Here is a 19,270-nt window from a genome sequence, read left to right on the forward strand (position 1 = left end):
GAGCTGGATTTTGCATAAAAGAAAACAAATTTTAATTCTCTGAGGCTGAAATCAAGTTAAAACCCTGAAAAATAAATCTATGTAACAGATTAAAGACTAAACTTGCCTTCTCAAGTATGTTATCTTAATTTCTTTAAAGAAATAATCTTAAAATAAGCTTTTTGTGTTCTTTGTTTTCCCCACCCCACCTCAGGCGCTATCTCAGTAAACACACCTCTCTTTGTTTCTTTGTCTCTATTTTCATTTCAGACAATGGCAGCCCCCTTAGTTTAACCTATAGTCACTGTGTTGATAAGCCTAAGTAAATTATGGTTAATATAACAAACCTGTATTATTGTAGGCATTAATAAAACTTAAAAATTTATTAATGTTAGGAATGAATACAGTTCCTCTAGTCATCACATTATCAATACTTACACTGCATTTAGAATTGTTATTTTCCATTTATATTTTCACCCAGGTAATCAAATGAAGGCATTTTTAATAATCTATTTTTCAGAGCAGGCTGATTGATTATAGCAAATGTAATTTCCCATCCTACTTGAAGATCCATTTTCATATTACACAAAGCATTTGAACACTGAGTTAGTGCAGGATAGTAATAGTATGAAGATAATGTTTCCCTATAGCAGGGCAAAATGCAAGCTTTTCTATTTTATGATATTCTGTAGAGGTCATATATGAGTCCTTATATTATCTACCTTCCCCAACAACGCCACAATGCTATTACAAACTGCTTTCTGTCCAGCTTTTCTTTTTAATGGGCAAAGGAAATCAGATACTTGTGTTAGTTTACTAGGACTGCTATAACAAAGTCCCACAAACTCCACAAACTGTGTAGTTTAAACAACAGAAATGTATTGTTTCACAGTTCTGGAGGCTAGACGTCTCAGATCAAGGTATTGACGGGGTTGGTTTCTTCTGAGGGCTGTGATGGAAGAATCTGTTCCAGACCTCTCTCCTTGGCTTGAAGGTGGCCATCTTTTCCCTGGGTCTTCACATCATCTTCTCTCTGTACTTGTGTGGGTCGAAATTTTCCCTTCCTTTAAGGACACCGGTCATATTGGACTAGGGTCCACCCTAATGACTTCATTTTAACTTGATTACCTCTGTGAGGACACTATCTCCAAATAAGGTCACATTCTGAGGTACTGGGGGTTAGGACATCAACATATGAGTTTGGTGGTGGGAGGGAGGGGGTCACAATTCAGCCCACAACACTTGCTTTTACTCTTTTGTCCCACCTCCTTGTAACAAAATGGTAGCCCTTCTGTGACTACCAGGGCCCAAAGGATTTAGATTGGCATCAACAATTCAGAGCAATTCAAAATTTATTGCACATTTACTCAGGACTAGAAGCAGATGATTCAATGATAAATAAGAAGAAAGTATCTGCAGATTTCAAACATGGTTGCAGAGACAAAAAAGTTGTTAAAATTTAAAATAATAAGTGCAGTATTAAAGTTATATACAGGTACTGTGGTCAAAGAATGTGTGATTCATTCTGAGGGTGCTCAAAGTGTCAGGGAGGGCCTCACCGAGATGATAACACAGAATGAAGTGGGGAGTGCACAGTAGTGAGAAGATAAGTTTTGGGGAGAGCTGTGTAAGGCTTTTCTCCAAACTTTCTACAAACCTTAAGTTTTATGCCTCTATTTTTAAGACACTTGGTTAGCTGTCCTGTAGGGAGCGGTCTAGAAGAATGTTGCGAGAAAACATTTGTTGACCTCCTTATGTATAAGAAGGGTTGTATTAGACACCGTGGAGATGCAGAGATGAATATGATGCTGTTCTTGCCCTGAAGAAGCTGCAATTTGTCCATGCCATGAGCATTCTCTGAGATATGTCACATCTCTATGGCATATGAGGCTGCTTCCTATACTAATTCCATTGGCCCCAGAATAGTATAAATGGGCTTTTACTTTTTCTCTAAAAAGAAATTGCCAATTTCCTTCTCCCCTCCTGCCAGGTATTAATCATTTACTGTTAAGAGGAAAGCACGTATTTACTGCGTCAGTGAGCACTGAAGCGATTTACTGATATTATTACATTTTGATATCCATTGTCAAGTTTGCTGGAGGCATAATTTGCTCTCATACAGTAACATTTGTGAGACCATGGGTTTTTAAAATCAGTAGAGTTTCTCTGACAAAATCTGTCAGATTGTAGAAAAGATCCTTTAGAACATGGGAAGGGGTTAGAGCTCAGCCGTATGATGAAATGGCCTTTCTTTGTCAAACATAGTTGGTTTCATTTATGACTCAATATGAAAGGACAGGTTCCTAAAGAAAGTTTCCACATTTTCATAGTGTTCATAAATATTTTAACTTGATTTTACTTAGTGCTCAAATGAATAACCCATGAAAGGATTTGATTTTAAACTATTAATTGTCACAGATTTTAAACCCTCTGTAAGAGTCAACAAACGTAGTATTTTTATGAATAATAAGAAATCTTAGCAAGATGCGTTCCCATTGTCATTGAACTAGTTAAAGCTAGTGAGGCAGGACTAAATTGTTGTGACATGTTCCCAGCCCCACTATTACCTGTCAAATTGGAAAAAAATCAAGGCATCAGGACAAGCTTATGTATTGATGTGCTCACTCTTGTTATTAATTGAAGTAAATGGATAAGCTTGTCCATCAACAGTAACAAACACATCTGCTCATTGTTAAAAGAAATCTCCTTAACCTTCTGTTTCTTACAGGTCCCTGGGATTTGAAAAATGTTTCGTTCTCTATTCAAGAACCATGATGACTATTGTGTTTGTTCTATACTTTTTTTAATTTGCTGACAAAGTGAAATATGGAATACTGTATTCGCTTATTTCATGTTTGGCTCACAATGGATTGAGTTATATAAAGTAGGACATGGACAAATTACAAAAACCAGAACAAGCAGGGTCCCTAATAGTCTTATATAACTGCAAACACTCCACATCTACTTTAATCCATCATCCTTTTTGCTCCTTAAATAAAATAGTGTGTGTTTTTCTTTCTGATTTTTAAGCACAAAGAAAAAGTTTTCCATACTGTAAAACTGAAAAACTTTTGATGAGAAAGTAACTCAAAAAAAGTAAAGGGGGAAATCTCTGGTTATTTCATTTGTATGAGTCTAAGTAGTCCAAAACTACATTGCAAGCTGTGATAAAGCAAAGCTATTCTAAATCTTCTTCTGCCTGAACAAGGTGTTTGTGACAATATTTCATTGGCATGAAAATAAAGAGCTCATCCCCAATGCATTGAGATGCGCAAGAATTTTCTTCTAAGTTGGTAATGGAAAGACTAACAGCAAGCTAGACAGCAAAAAATATTTTTTTAACTTTTAAAAATTGCAGCAAAATTATTTCATTATGTACCTCTGAACTCTTATAGCCTAATCAAGAATGTGATGTTTATTAGAGTTGGAATAAAGAATGCACCAAACATCACGGCTTTTTCTTTTCCTTTACTGTCATAATACTAATGAAGACAACTGTTTTTCTCCTGACTTCTGACAATATTTAGAATTTCTATTGAAGGGTAGAACTAATAATTCAGAAGTGTCTCAATGTTTGCAAAATATTTGCCCCTAAACGTTATGAAGCCACAGAAAGTGAAAATGCAATTAAGATTCACTAATGCAACATGTCTCGTTTCAAGCAAGAAATTAAGACAGCTGAAAGAAAAGTAGTCACCCACTAGAGAGGATGGGGGAAATTTTACAAATAAAAATGAAACCAGCAATGGTTTAGAAGTTTCTCGTATGTGTTTTATGCATTGTATTATTAAAGAACTCTTCCAAGTTTGACTAAACTCAAAGTCCTTTTGATGCCTGAGCAGACACGAATACTGATAAAGAGGGCAGAGATAACAGATTAAACCTTGTCTCTCTTTATACCATCTTCTCTTTTGTGTAATCTATATTGGCATTTTTTCCCCTTCCAGAAGGGTCTCTCGAGCTTCCTAAGGCTCTGCCTGGAACTCCAGATTGTGGCCTTTGTAAATAACGTACATAAAGGAGGGCTGTTAAACTCTTGTTGAGTTATTTTTGTTTTGCACTTTGCACCTTCAGTGCATATGAGAACTACTCCCACACCATTTCCTGACAAACCAAATCTTGCTGTGAAGGCTGAAAACGTTAGTCAGTTGCACCCTATTTTTAGGACTTGTAATGAAGAGAAAATGTAGTGTTATAACACCCATCCAAATGCTGGCGCCCCAGTAGACGGCTGCAGAGTTTTAAGAGCTAATGTAGACAATTTAAACAAAAAAGACCAAATTGTGACCAATTCTGCAAATAAACAGACAACAGATCACTAAAAGTTGCAACGCGACCTAGCTGTGGATTGGAAACGCCAAACTTGGTGCTATTGAAGATCACAGATGGCCTAAAATAGCAACAAGCCGTTACCCAGGAACTGGACTTGGAAGGATGCTAATTTAAGTATTAAAAGAGGAGAGTGGAAATAAATCCAAAAATCTCTGCTACTGCTTTGGAAATCGCATTTTAAAATGTCTTACTTTCCAAATAATAACGGCCAACTTTCATTGAGTGGTTCCTGCGTGCCTGGCACTGTTCTACATGCTTTATATGTATTAACTCATTTAGTCCTTATGACAACACAATAAGGGAGGTACTGTTATGATTCCTATTGTACAACTGAGTAAACTCAGGCACAGAGGGATTCATAACATGGCCAAGGTCTCACAGTTGGTGAAGACAGAAATCCAGACTCAGGTAGTCCCACTCCCCCATTTGCCTTTCATTTGACCATCTCACTGCCATGGAGATCACTTTCAGAAGCTACTTTCCCCTTTTTGTAACTTCATGCTCCTTTCTATCATTTCCTTTCACACATCTGGAGGAGAAGACAGACAGGTCTGGAAAAAGGGGGAAATATCAGAGCATGTCCTGTCACAAAGCCTCAAAGGCTGGTGGAATTTCTAAACATCTCAACATGTAGTGCTTGGTGATGCACAGGGTGCTACCGATGGGCTGCAAACATGGCCTTCGTTTATTGTGTAGAATCCACCCTGGTCAATCTTTAACCCTCAGCTCTGTAAACTCAGCCACTGGAAATCCTTGGGGTTCTAGATCTGATCAGATTCTGGCATTCTTTCTCCTTCTCCCCATGATTTGCTGTGAGTCTAAACAAGCTCAAGCCTCAGGATCCCTAAGTAACATGGAGCCTTCTGAGCCCAGGGGAGGGAGTCTAGTCATGTGTTCGCATGATCACACATTTTAGTAAATTTACAAAAACAGACTATTTTACTTGCAATTAGTTAAGACTACTGTCTCTTCCATTTAAACTTCCCCAGTGTCATTGGAATGGCCAGGCATGGGGAATCCTGCTAAAGAAAAGCTAAGTTGGGGATATATTTAGTTTGGATAGAGTGGATTATATTTAGTGGCTTGTCGTCACTTCTACACTGTTATTGCTAGCTTTGCAAGTAGGAATAGCCTCTAGCAATATTCTAACCACCCTCTGCATTGACTCATGTGGCTTTCTTATGAAGTTCAGGGCCACAGGTCCCACCCACCACGTGAATGTTTGCTGGTGCCCAGCATGGGCGTGTGTGGCTAGCAGGGAAGAGCAAGTTTCGAAGTGTATAGAGGCAGAAGCTAAACCGTTCATTTTCTGGATGTTGCGATGTTCGTGGTACTTGTGAGCTTTTTTCAATTTATAGTTTTCTGCAATTTATTTTCTAGGTAAATGTCCACCTTCCCACCAAAGATTTTATTCCAAAATTTATATTCTTTTCCTTAAAGAGTCTTCCCCAACAAACTGTGTAAATCAAGGCCAAATAAAACTTACATATGCTCCTGCTCACAGAAGACTGGTGTAGAAATCCAGAAAAGCAAACGATAAATTTAAATTTAACATAAATGCAGAGTGAAGACTTGCATGACCTGTCTGGCATATTTTCCTCCTTGTGGCAAAGTGTATTCTTCAGGTTCCTGGAGAACAAGGAATAAAGGAGTTGAGAGATAGTCGTTTGATTTAAATATTTGATAGCAACAGGTTCTGCTAGTTTAAGGCAGTGGGTTTTAAAGCCCGGATCTAGAACCAGGAGCATCAGCACCCCCGGGAGACAGTTGAAAACGTGGATTCTCCCGCCTCCCTCCAGACCCCCTGAATCGGGAACTCTGGTGGTGGGCCCAGCAAGCTGGGTTTCAACAGTCCTTCCAATGATTTTGACTCATGCTACATTGCAAAAAACACTGGGGCCGAATGCATGTTTTCACAATGGTGAAAACGAGCATCAGACTGGCAGGTTACTCTCCCCAGAAAAGATTCATCTAGGCATTGCCAATATTTGCTCATCTGATTCTTGATTTTCTGTTTTCATTGAACATCTTCTTCTCTTTTTTGTGTCATCAAACCTTATATGCGAGGGTTGACTTTGCATATTTCTGTTGCGACCCATTAGGCTAGGGCGCCATCTAATCTCAAAAAGCAACTTGTTTTCCTCATTTCCAGGTTCTTGAGAGGTGCCTCCCTGTTGTCTCCAGATAGAGCAGGCCTCTGACAGTTGTGAGGAATATGATCAGAAACATCTGTAAGTTCCTCAATAACACTAACACCAAGTACTCATGAAACTGGTACACAAACTAGTACCATGACTAAAATTTTCAAGTGAATTACTCTTTTTTTAAAGATTGGCATCTGGGCTAACAACTGTTGCCAATCTTTTTTTTTTTTTTCTGCTTTATCTGCCCAACGACCCCCCCCACCCCCCCGCCCCATACACAGTTGTATATCTTAGTTGCAGGTCCTTCTAGTTGTGGGATGTGGGATGCTGCCTCAACGTGGCCTGATGAGCGGTGCCATGTTCGTGCCCAGGATCCCAACCCTGGGCCGCCACAGCGGAGTGCACGAACTTAACCACTCAGCCATGGAGCCGGCCCCTCAAGTGAATTACTCTTTAGTGACCTGGGATTTGCAGAACAGGAGCATAAGCCTGACTTAATCTGCAGGCTTTCTGCTTTGTAACAAATCAGAAGAGTTGGTCTACTCCTCTCAATTCTCCTTATACTTGTATGACTATGAAAGCATTTTCTTCTCATATAGGCAGATTTCGTCTGTGTTCAAAAACCTTTGTTTTCTTACCTAAAACCTTCTTGTTTATAAACTGTTCCAGCTGCTTAAATTTCACATTATGAAAAGAAAAATGCATCCTAAAACCCTCAAAATTTAGCTCCATGGTCATATTGGTGCCTGTTGCTTTATGTAAATTTTGAAAGGTACTTAACATTTGATGAAATTACATTTTCTGCCAAAGGTCATGCATTTTTACACCATAAGTCAACTATTTCATTCCTAGGTTACTTCATGATGAATTTTCACACTGACTGAAATACAATGTTTTCCTAATACCAGGAACTCACTGAGGTTAAGGCAATTGAATGCACATTTATAATGTCACTCAAAGCTAGGAAGGCAGAAGACACTCTATTAGCATTATAAGGTACAGGGGAAATGGAAGAAGCCAGATTCTATTCATGATCAGTCTTGGTAGGTTGTAAGTTTCTAGCAATTTACCTATTTCTTCTAAGTTGTCCAATTTGTTGGCATGCAATTGTTCATAGTAATCTCTTATAATCCTTTTTATTCCTGCAGCATCAGTTGGAACATCTCCCCTCCTCTCCATTCCGGATCTAATCCCCTAGCCCCACTGCTCTGCAGCAGCAGAACCAGGAATGACTGAGAAGGACTGATAACCTACCCTGGAGAATAAGGGACCAATGGACTGTCAGGGAGGGGAGAAACAGAGGTCATGAGGGCAAGTTTGTTGTTTTGGGGGTGAAGGGGTACTTTTATCATCTAAGAGTGTTGACAACAGAGTCATTGACTGAGACCCTGTGCCAATGGAAAAAGTAAGGGGAAAATCCGAGGAAGCCAAGAAAACTACTATGGGACTCCATTACCATGTGAATTCTATGAAATTGGAACGTAACTCTTGAGTGTGAAGCAAAGGCAGCATCTCTTGTCTTTCTTAAGAAGGGGCATACTGAATCACTCCTGCACAAATATAGATTTTCCAATCATACCTCAGCCTGATTACCACATTCCATAAGGCGCTCCATGACTACACTCAAAGAAAGACATGGCTAACAATATGTTTCATAGAGAATACAATATGTATAGTAAATCTTTGAAATTTAAAAATTTAGAAATTATAATTTTACCTTTCCTGACTTCTGAGGGCCCAGGATGAATACGTTTTTCCATGTTTTCCTCTCATGAACAATGCTTCTCTCTACCCAGGACCAGAACCTAGAATGGTATGATCCAGTTACATTTTGTATTAAGAATGGCTTTGCAAACCTGAGAACAAAACCTCCAGTCATAGAATTATTTCTTCATAAAAATGTGTTCCATATTTTAAACAATTAACTGAGAAACTAAATTTTGGACCAAACACGTTCATGATTCATTATATACATAATGGAAATAGTTTTTGTGAAGTGGTAATATGTATATTCACAATTCATGTCGTGGAAACATACATCTAACCAAAAAAAGTCCTTGGCTTGTAACAGGTCATCCAGAGGTAAAGGAATAAATGAAATACAGAGCTAATTGTGATGTTTGTGTTTTTCATTGCATTCACTGCTCACTCTACAAAATATTCGGAGAGTAGCTATCAGGTAGGAATAATGATGCATTTAAAGTTTTGAAATTAGTTTTCTTTTACTTTCCTTAGCTTGGGAAAATTTTGTTAAGAAAGAGAATGCATAAATCATGACTAGGACAGAACACAGGAAGATTGGACTTGTTTTCCTGGATCCTACAAATGAGATTCCTAAATTACATTGAGATGTACTGGAGAGAGTACTGAATCAAGACCTAGGAAACTGTGTTATTACTCTAGACTAGTTGCTAACTGGTTTAGAAAATTCTTTCTCAAGTTAATTAATTCAGTGTTTCCCAGATGTTGGGTTTCATGAACAATTAACATTTTTAAAAAAGAATATGGTGACAAACAAATTATCTTACATATTGCTCAACTAAGATAGTAAAAACTCTATTATTTACTTCACTATTAATTTATTTTTGGGGGGGGGGTAGGAAGATTGTCCCTGAGCTAACATCTGTGCTGTTCTTCCTTTATTTTGTATGTAGGACTCCACCACAGCGTGGCTTTATGAGGGATATGTAAGTCCACATCCAGGATCCGAAACAGCAAAACCCGGGCTGCTGAAGCAGAGCACAAGAGCTTAACCACCACACCACTGGGCTGGCCCATAATGTGAGCATTTTAACATAAAATAATAATATGAAAATTTCAAATACATAAATTTAGCTTCATAAAAGCTCACATCATTAAAACATTTCTTACTTGCCATGGGACAATGAAAATTTGTCAAGGGTTGTGATTGTTCTTCAGGATGGCATTTAGACAGTGCTGTCTTCATCAATGTGCTCCTCAGGTTCCTCATTAGAAAATGAGGGAGTTAGACCAAACAACCTCAAAGATGAATTATGATTCCAAAATTTGATTTTTTGACTATTTCATAAAAGAAACATCTCACTTCCTTACTTATTACTTAACTGAATAAAATACACAATTCTTACCACGTCCTTTCTCATTTTAAGCACTGATTACTATATAATCAAAGTTCAACATATTAACGAAATCATCAAAGTTTCAGTTCTTAACATCTTTGGGTATAATAAGCAATTAGCCATTTATTACATGAGACCAACCATAACTCTAAATTAAATAAATCTCTAAATTAAATATTTTACTATGAAGTTTAACATTAGGGAAAATGTCTTCTGCTCTCTTTTCATCTCAAGAAAGAATTCGTGCTTAGGAAAATAAAAAGATAGCTCAGATTATGTCATTGCCTTCCATAAAAATCCCTTTATGAAGTGCTATGGTTTGTTGAGCATTTGCTATGAACCAGGTGGTGTGCAAACATTACTCTATTTAGTCCTTGCAACTCTACAAGAAAGATGGCATTACATCTAATTTATAAATGGAGCCTCGAGACAAAAACAAGTCCAAAGTCCCAGAGTTCATGGTAGAATTGGGATTCAAATCTTTCTTTATAGTCAGAGCTATTTCTGCTCCATATTGCTGTTTCCATAATGCATACCACTGAGTTTCCTCCCTCATGCCTTTGTTCTTCCTGGTTTCTCTCCCTAGAATGCTTTATCTTCTACTACTTTTCCTTTTAAAGCTTTATCTATCCCATTTCAAATGCCAAAGATTTTATACCTCCAGAAGGAATTGTTCTCTTCTTTTTAGATTCCTCAGAGCACTATACTTGTATCATTCCTTTGGCATTTTTCACACCAAGCCTTATACTCTAGTCTTTTCCATTATTTTTCTACCTCTCTCTAATTGGTGATAAGTATTCTGAAGAGTGTGGTGGCAGTTTTCTCAGAGTTAAGTGTATGAACTCAGTTACAACATGATCATCTTGTATCTCTAGGAACCACGTGAATCTAAAGTTTAAGAAAAAGAGAAAAACAGAAAAATCGCCAAGGATCACAGGAGGTGAGCTTTCTGTATAACCTAAGCTAGGCTATGACCTTACCCAGTTCTTTACTATTTAGTTTTTTGGTTTTTTGGTGAGGAAGATTTGCTCTGAGCTAACATCTGTTGCCACTCTTCCTCTTTCTTTTTTGATTGAGGAAGATTAGCCCTGAGCTAACACCTGCGTCAATCCTCCTCTACCTTGTATACAGCCCGCCACCACAGCATAGCTTGACAGTGGTGTAGGTCCTCACCTGGGATCTGAATTGCAGACCTGGGCCACGGAAGCAGAGCATGCTGGACCCAACCACTATGCTGTGGATTTGATCCCACTATTTATTATTTTGTTGTTCCAATCCCCCGGTCCAATTTTACGGATTTCCAGTGCTCATGTGGGAAGGCAACTAGCCAGCCCCCATAAACCATAGAACTTTTCTCAATCTCCTATGATCCTGTAGGCTGGTAGAAGAGTCTATCATCCTCAGCAACCAGTTTTTGAGAGATCCTCAATGATGGAGAATTAGTAATATTTTTGAATCATAGATGAGCTGTGTTTTCTCTCTGAAATTCATCAAACTAAATATATAATGCTCCTGTGAGAAAATTTTCCAAGGGATCAGGAAGGGGCACAAGGTTTTTCAGAACATGTGAGAGTCCAAGATAGCTGGCTAAGGAAAGTAACACTACGTTAAATTTTAAGCCAAGGAAATAAAACACAGAGAATGATTGAGAACTACAAACTGGAAAAAGGAACATTCGAAAGCTGGTATATGAATTGATGCTACCTATTAATATACCTCTAAACAATTCATAAGGTTCATGACAAGAGCTGACTCCTGTTATAGTTCTCTTTTCTCTGGTTGTTTAAAAAAATGCTATTCCAAGTTTTGATGAAACAATGTGTGGAAAAGAAATGCTTGATTCGAAGCACTTTCATGGGTAACATGCTCAGATAGCCACATACATGGTGACTGGAAGTTACAAATGAATTCTATTAGAGGGATCAAAAACAATAACATTTGCAAGCATTCTAATTCTAATCTGTGCAGCTTTTGTTTAAGTGGCTAAATATATGAAATTATTAATAAAATGCAAACATCTGCTAAAACTGTAACCTGTCATTTATTATTAAGCAAGTTCGTGGATTCTATTCAACAATATCATCAATATGACCTATAAAATTAGAAGAAATACGATAGTGGTTTTAAGTCCCCCAAAAATGTTTTATTTGCAGCTTAATTATACACATTTTGAATATCACATTGACATCTGTCAGCAGAAAGACTGCACGGCAGAGACCTCTTACTTCTTCCTAATCATGTAAAGTTTTATAGAAGTGCTTGTCCTCTGCTCATTCATTAATACTAGTAGCGTCAAGTGGCAAAATCCAGGAGTCTAAGGATGGGAGTGGGGTGAGATTTTCGAGCACCAGCAGAAGTGTACCCAAATAGAGGAGGAAATAGATCTGAATTAAAGCAGAGACAGGAGACTTTGTTGAAATCATGCAAGCTGGGTCTGGCCAAAGGAAAATTAGAACTACAAAGAGGCTGGAATTTGGCGATAAGAGTTGAAGTTTCCAATCTTCCTGTGACCCAGAAGAATCTAAGATGTTATAAGAAGTAGAAGATAGGCTGTAAGGTTTGTCTCATCCTCAGCTTCCTGAAAACTTTGCCTCACTTAGTCTTAATTGAGATCATTAAAATTCTCATTGTGAATATTCCCCACCAAGGAACCATTGTATAGAGGTAAAGGTAGGTCCTGGGTCTTTTAAGATTAGAGAAAAAGTGAGTGATTACAGAGAAGAGACAAGCGTTAAAAGATAATATTCAGGGGTCAAGTGGTTAAGTTCACGTGCTCTGCTTTGGCCACCCGGAGTTTGCCGGTTTGGATCCTGGGCACAGACCTAGCACTGCTCATCAAGCCATGCTGAGGAAGCACCCCATAGAGAAGAACTAGAAGAACCTACAACTAGGATATACAACCATGTACTGGGGGGGTTTGGAGAGAAAAGAAAAAAGGAGGAAGATTGGCAACAGATGTTAGCTCAGGGCCAATCTTCCTTAAAAAAAAAAAAAAAGACAATATTCACTACTAAGAAATATAAACTAAATATACATTATTTTCATACATTTGTTTCTTAATTTATTTGAAGGGTGGATTTCTAAGTTGCCAAGAAAAATACAAAAATGCTAAAAAATATTTTAACAAATATGATATACATTGAAACATACTCATGTTTCTTACATGCTTCCCATAAAACATTACCCCCGGGATAAATACCAGCCTGAAATAACACTCACTTGGCTCAGATTTTTATGGGCTTTCGGCATTTACTGAGTAGCCTTCATTTATTTTGAAAGCTGGAAACCTGGTATTACTTTTAGGTGAGCTAAAATGTGATTTGATAAAGAAGAAAGTTCTCAACTTAACTACCGTCTATTTCGAATTTAGTGGTTTATTTTATTAATAACTTCCTGGTATAGGCAGGCTCAATTGTTTAATGAAAAAAAAGTATGAGTTCTTAATTGGACAGTTAATCCTATTTTTTGCATGGCTAGTCAATTTAGTACAGTAGGAATCAGAGCAAGTGCTCACTGAGTGAATTAGTTGAGGTATTTGCCTTCTGTCTTCCTGTGCCCATCATGTCTAGCCAAACGGTCCCGACAGGTATGTTGTCAGGCCAACCTTATAGTTCAGAATAATGGACAGTGATTTTTGGGACACATGGAAAGTTAATTTTCTCAAAAGCATAATGATGGTACATACAATACCATCATTGGAGACCTGTTTACCTACCCATTTTATTTGCTTTTGAGAAAGCAAGTACTTTCTATAAATTCTATAAATTGTTATTTATACCTATGTGTGAATTAGATTTTCAGATTGCATCATAAGAAAGCAGTTCTTGTAGATGGAAAGTGGGCAAGTTACATAAAGGAGAACCAGAAAGCACAACAGACTACATTGCTGGCTTCAGAACTAAACATGTGTCTGCCTTTGGGAGGCATGCTCTCCAGACAGAGACCTTGTAGAAGCTTCTTGCACTGGAGCAGTAACAAATGAAAGAGAAGCAGTAGGCTGTGCTCTCAAGAAGGGCATGCTTAAACCTTAAGAACTTTAGAATCATATGGACCATCCGAATTTTCATTCACCTTCCTTACAAAGTTGCCTATTGCAGTAAAACTTCAGAAGTGGCCCTCATGCTACAATTGAGAACAATGACTGGTAGACTCCAAGTGTTCCACCTTGAAGACATGGCTTTTATCCCAAGTTGAGTTTGAGGCTGCAGGTCTATGTGGTGGTGGGTTCAAATGAGCATCAGGTAATTTAACGTCACCCTTGAGATAATACAGAACATAAGAAATTACTAGAAATCTGATCTTCCTCATGGGTTGATTCAGAATAGTAAGCCTAGCAGCTAGAAATGCTCACAGAACTGACCAGAATGGCTTAACCTTCTGTTGTCCAGCCAAGCTGGGACTGAGGCTAGGGGTTGCCAAGCATCCCTCCAGAAAACTGAAAGAGGAAGTCCCTCAGGCTCATGCAGCTGGGATTGGCTGATGACAGACAAGGTCACAGTGCTATTCTCTTTGTTCCTCATTCTGAACCTCCCTGCGTCTATCCTAAAAAAGAAGGTCAAAGATCTAAGGTGGTAGAAATGTGTCCTGACATGCATCTGTTAGACATTAATTTTCTGCTTTTAATTCTTTTGGTTCAATGTGGAGATCAGTGATATGCAATGTGTGGGCCCTGGAAATCTTACTGTGGGGTGTGGCCAAGCGACTGTTTGTCACCAGTCCACAAGGAGGTGAGGAACTTGTTCCAGAACCTTCACTGACTAGGTCCCTGAGCACACTGCTTAGTTCTGCAGACATTTCTCTTGTGGATGACGGAAGCAGTGTGTTGACAGACCCTCTGGCCAAAGCTCCTTATCACACCTTTGAATAGAGCTGATTACACAATTATAAATTAGTCAAAAAATCACTATGAAAAGCACACAATATGATCAGTATCTTTTAAAATTGATCACATCCCACTCTATGGACAATAAAATAGCTAACATTTATTGAACCCTCCCTAAATACCAGGGACTACTATATTCACAGTTTAACAAGTGAGGAAACTGAGAAGCATGGATGTTATTCCACTTTCCCACATGCACAGCTAGTAATGGTTCAAACACAGGCGCTTCACCATTACACTATCTAGAACACTCCTGTAGCAAATTACATGAGATCAATTATATTTTATGTTTGAGTGGGAAATACCAAAATCCCACAGAGATAGCTGACTCTCCCCTCTCCCTTCCTTATGAAGTCTCTTTATTCCAGCTCTTCAGATATTTTTAGCCTCCAATCCTTCTTCTCTGTCCCCATCATAATTATCCAAGGACAGATTTTATTACTCCTCTTGCGGCTTAGTGCTATAGGCTTCTAGGCAGTGCTCCCACCATCTCACTGTGCCTGGCAATTGTGAAACATAATAAATATTGACTGCTATTCTGACACTTATAGCTCTTTATATACAAATTATACCTCATCTCATATACTGGTATCTAGACTGTGTCTTAAGTACATTAGGCGCTCGATGTATATCTGGTGAACTCATAGATATTTGTTATAAAAGAGTTCTTAAAATAAGCTGCAAGCTTGAGATACAAACTAGCTAGTGTTATTGTTAAGAGTTAAAGTATATTTGCTTTCACTGCATCACGAAGAGCACTGACTCAGTAAATATGAAAGGATGACCCTAAAAAGGAAACACTGCAAACTGAACTTAGTTCCCAGATTAAAAATCAATGCCTAAACCCCTTTCCTGTTGATTTCATCAATTTTAGAGATATTATGTCCTTTAGAAGCCTTGCAGCTTGAAAGTGAAAGAATGAGTTAGTGAATATCTAGCCAGGGGCAAGTTTCTGTGTCAAAGACAACCCAGCTTCCGTCCACAGTGCTTTGAGGCAGATGCTGAAAGTTGTCACGAAAAACAAAATGTACAGATCACTGATATCTGCTCACCTGAAAAAACCCCAAAAACCAAAAAATAAGAAACAGGAAAATATTCCAAAAATGGATATGCAGAGTAGCTACACGACAGTCACCGGCAGGCAAATTCCACAGATTAATTGTACAGCTATAGCCGCAGAGTTTTAGACTGATCCCCTTATTGGGCTTCAAAATCTCCTAACTCAGACCTTCTGAATAAGATGCTGGACAAAAACACCATTGCCGGAACCTGATATTTTTATGCCTTTCTGGGGTGGCAGCAAGTTTATGAAACAATGTATATCCATAAATGGGCCTTCAGGAGGCTTCTAGCCGGCTTCACAGAATCCTACTGAAGTCACTTGGTCCTTTGATCAGAGCACAAATTAAAAATTAACACAGCACTTGCAGCAAATAAACTGGATCAGTCCCTGGAAAAAATACTATTTTTGCTTAACCATTAGAACAGCTGGAGAGGGAAGAAAGGAAGGAGGGAATGAGAGAGAGGGAGAGAGAAGGACGTAAGAAAGAGAATGAGAAAAAGAGAAAGACAGAGATCTAGAAATCATTTTAAACTAATATTTTGGTTTCAACGTAAGAGAGTTAAAGAAAGTCACTTTCTCATATCATAGATGGCTAAAGAAATTTCAGGTAAGCCATGCCAGTCAGAAAAATACCTGCATGCACTAAGCAGTTTCCAGTGAGCCAGGTCTAATGGTGAATAAGAAGACAGTGAGAAGGACCTGACACTTGAAAGGTCTTTGACAGCCTGTGGCTGATTGCTGATAGTGTTAGAATAGACTTATTATCAGCTTCTATGCACCTTATCAGAACGAACATGCCTCTTTGAAAATTAAAGTATATGAAAAAAGACATCTTGTATTTCGTTTTTGATAGTTTTCCCTAAAATGCACATTTGAAAAAAAAATAGGAGAAACTCCTTATCATTTAAAGTACTTTTTCCACTTGATTGATTAAGTTCTCTTTTCCCCTTTATGCAAGGGGGGAGTGAAAACCCAGGAAACATCCAGTGGTAGAGTCAAAGGCACATTGTTGGCGCTATTCAATACTAGAGCAGGAAAATCAGAGGGGAGTATTTGAGATTTGAAACAAGGAGTTTCATAAACCAAAAGAAAAACACAAACAGCGGGGATTTTTTAAGCTTTCTTTGTTTGTTCCTTTGTTAATATCTTTCTCTGCTAGGTTTACAAATCCTAAATAAATAGAAATTAGTGCTCCTTCCTCTGCAGTCCATTTGCTTTAGATGTTTGCCTTGAGGGACATTTGTGTATTCTGCTAATGGCTGCAGCAGAGTGCTGTCTCATTTTCATTCTGGCAAAAAAAGGCCGTCACCATGGTTACAGTTTCATTTGCTAGAGAGAAACTGATGGCTGTTAGTGATCCCATCATAAGCAACTTCTGTCAGATTTCTTATCAAGTAGACATATTTTGACAAAGTGAAAGATAACACCGTAATAAGAGAACTGAGTTGCTACTCTATGTAATGAACCATTTAGCATTAAATGAAATGTGAAACCACGTTTTAAAAACTGAAGGTGGGGAGAAAAAGTAATATTTATAATTTACACACACACACAAAAGGAATATTCCACAGTGGAGTAATGATAGCTTGTTTGCTTTTTGTTGTCACAGTAACTCTAGCAGGATAACATTGATTTATATTGGGGTTCTGAACAAACCATCTCACAGCCGCACAGAGCTTGCATGGGAGGACATTAAGGTTTTCCTTTCACCAGGTACCTTAGCGGAGCCCGAGGCTATGCCGGGAGCCAAATGCTAGGGTAGTGGGTCAAAACACTGTGATAAAACACCCAGCAAAACATTTTGCCTATCAGAAGACAAACTCGTCTTGTGCAGAGGAGTTACTCTAATCCCAAAGTAGACAAACGGGGTCCGTTGAAGCACCTCCCTTGTCCATGTTTATGAGCCGTGTGGTATTTCCAAAGGATGGCTAAGATGACAGTCACTGATAGGATCACAAAGAAAAAAATCTTGCCCAGAAGACTCCCATCTGGGCTTCAGCAGCAGCAGCACCTAGCATTAGAGCACATGGAGAGGGTGGGGGTAGGGAGTCAAGGTTAGAAAAATATGAATTTACCGCCATCAGGCAAGGCTCCTGGCAGTGTGATCTATTGGATCGTGAACTAGGTATCTGATGGACACAACTGATCTAATTTTCTTTTAGGACAAATGAAAGTAGAGACTAACTTAAGGAGGAAGTCCCCTAAGGAAAAGTCCTAAATAACTTTTTTTTTTCTGACTTACACAATTTGGCTCTGTCTTGGCTTCAAGCCCACGTAATGATAAACAGAGTAGGTATTTTATTTCAAGAGGAAAAAAAATGACAGTCTTCCTAGATGTTAGATAAAGGGATGGAGATTCCCTATGATTACTAGGCATGCTGCTAGAGAGGTATGTGACTGCTCATTAAAATGCTGATTTGAAAGAATTCTCATAGACCTTGAGAATAGGGGAGATAAGATGCTGACATATTTCTATCACTTTTCTGCTTGTTGTTTATGCAAGGTTTTCCACTAAAAATTAGTAAAAAGATAGGGAGTAAAATGCAGTTTTGACATGTATTCAGTTCCTTTCTCACTTTTAAAGGATTGCATTGTTCTATTTTATTTCATTTTTTTAAATTTTTATTTTCTTTTATCCTATCAATGAGGGCAATAATGTGACTAGGGAGTGCAAACTCTGCCCAGAATTAATCTGGGTGGAAGCTCTTTCTTCCTGAACATGTGGTTTTCCCCTTTTGAATGTCTCTACCTGTGATATCCATACATGTGTTTAGATGAAATGTGATGAAAATCATGAAAACCACTAGCTGTTAGTGTAACAAGCAGAATCACCAAATTAATAGCCAGCAGAAGAAATCTACCATAGCTAAAGCCATCTACTATCAACCAGGTACTTAGAAATCAATGCTTTTTTTGGATGATTTTGAAATTATCAGTCATTACATCCTTCTCTAAAATATGGTATTGCAAGTTTAACAAGTCATAGAGTATTTGCACCTTTCCAAGTTCATTTTTAAACTCTTATAACTAACACTGCAAAGTGACCAGTGTTTGCAATGAACAAAAATATAATTCCTTATTTGTCTTGCCAAGGGAACCCTAAAACTTATGCCTGACTTTTACTTGTGAAGTTTGAAAGAATGTTTTTCTTAATCAGTCTAATTTAAAAGAGATGTCTTATTATTTGCTCAGTGGCTAATAACCACACTCAGTGGCTAATCAAGAACAGGTCTCTTGGTTTCAAAGTTTGTGTTATATCAGGTGGCCTGTTAACCAGAATAATACACGATTTTGTTCTAATTCAAAGAATATGATACCTTAGATTTATAGAGCACAGAAGAGTGCAAATCACTTTATGAACATTTTCCTACTGACAGCTCATCTATGTTTACCTAACAAAATGTGAACAAATCCAGGAAATACAGCTTGCGGTGTAGTGCTCCCTCATTTACAAAATAGAGCTGTTCCTGAGAAGTTGAACATAAATCCCAATTTTCCTGGTCATATACAATAAATTGGAGATTGTTTGCAAAAGGAAAAATATATTCAATGGAAAGAGCTGTAAGCAAAGAAAATAGCAAGATGGCACATGATCCCTAGCCGGGCTTTGCCCCAAGGACATCTGCTCTGGCATGGTTTCCAGAGTTGGAGAGGAATTCGTGAATCCAAAGTGCTCAATTTAATATTCCTTTCAAATAAATGTAGATCTCAGATGGTCTCTCTGCCAACTCCCAACACAATACTGGCTGATCTGAGAAGCACCCCACCTAGA

The 19,270-nt window shown here is 38.2% G+C and overlaps 1 long non-coding RNA gene across 4 annotated transcripts in view; it reads right to left on the reverse strand.

Annotated features, from left to right (window-relative positions):
* Positions 1-19,270, reverse strand: part of LOC111774944 (uncharacterized) — a 188,860-nt gene that overhangs the window by 46,489 nt on the left and 123,101 nt on the right. For 3 of the 4 annotated variants that reach the window (XR_002810297.2, XR_011421274.1, XR_011421269.1), the window contains 2 exons: positions 8,173-8,260; positions 5,798-5,940 (listed from right to left, as the gene is read on the reverse strand). This is a non-coding gene — a long non-coding RNA (uncharacterized lncRNA). Of the gene's footprint in view, positions 1-5,797; positions 5,941-8,172; positions 8,261-17,080; positions 19,266-19,270 lie in introns of those variants that run through there. The other variant, XR_011421272.1, reaches the window with a different exon arrangement.

The sequence above is a fragment of the Equus caballus genome, chromosome 9 (assembly GCF_041296265.1).
Source record: "Equus caballus isolate H_3958 breed thoroughbred chromosome 9, TB-T2T, whole genome shotgun sequence".
Taxonomy (NCBI): Eukaryota; Metazoa; Chordata; class Mammalia; order Perissodactyla; family Equidae; genus Equus; species Equus caballus.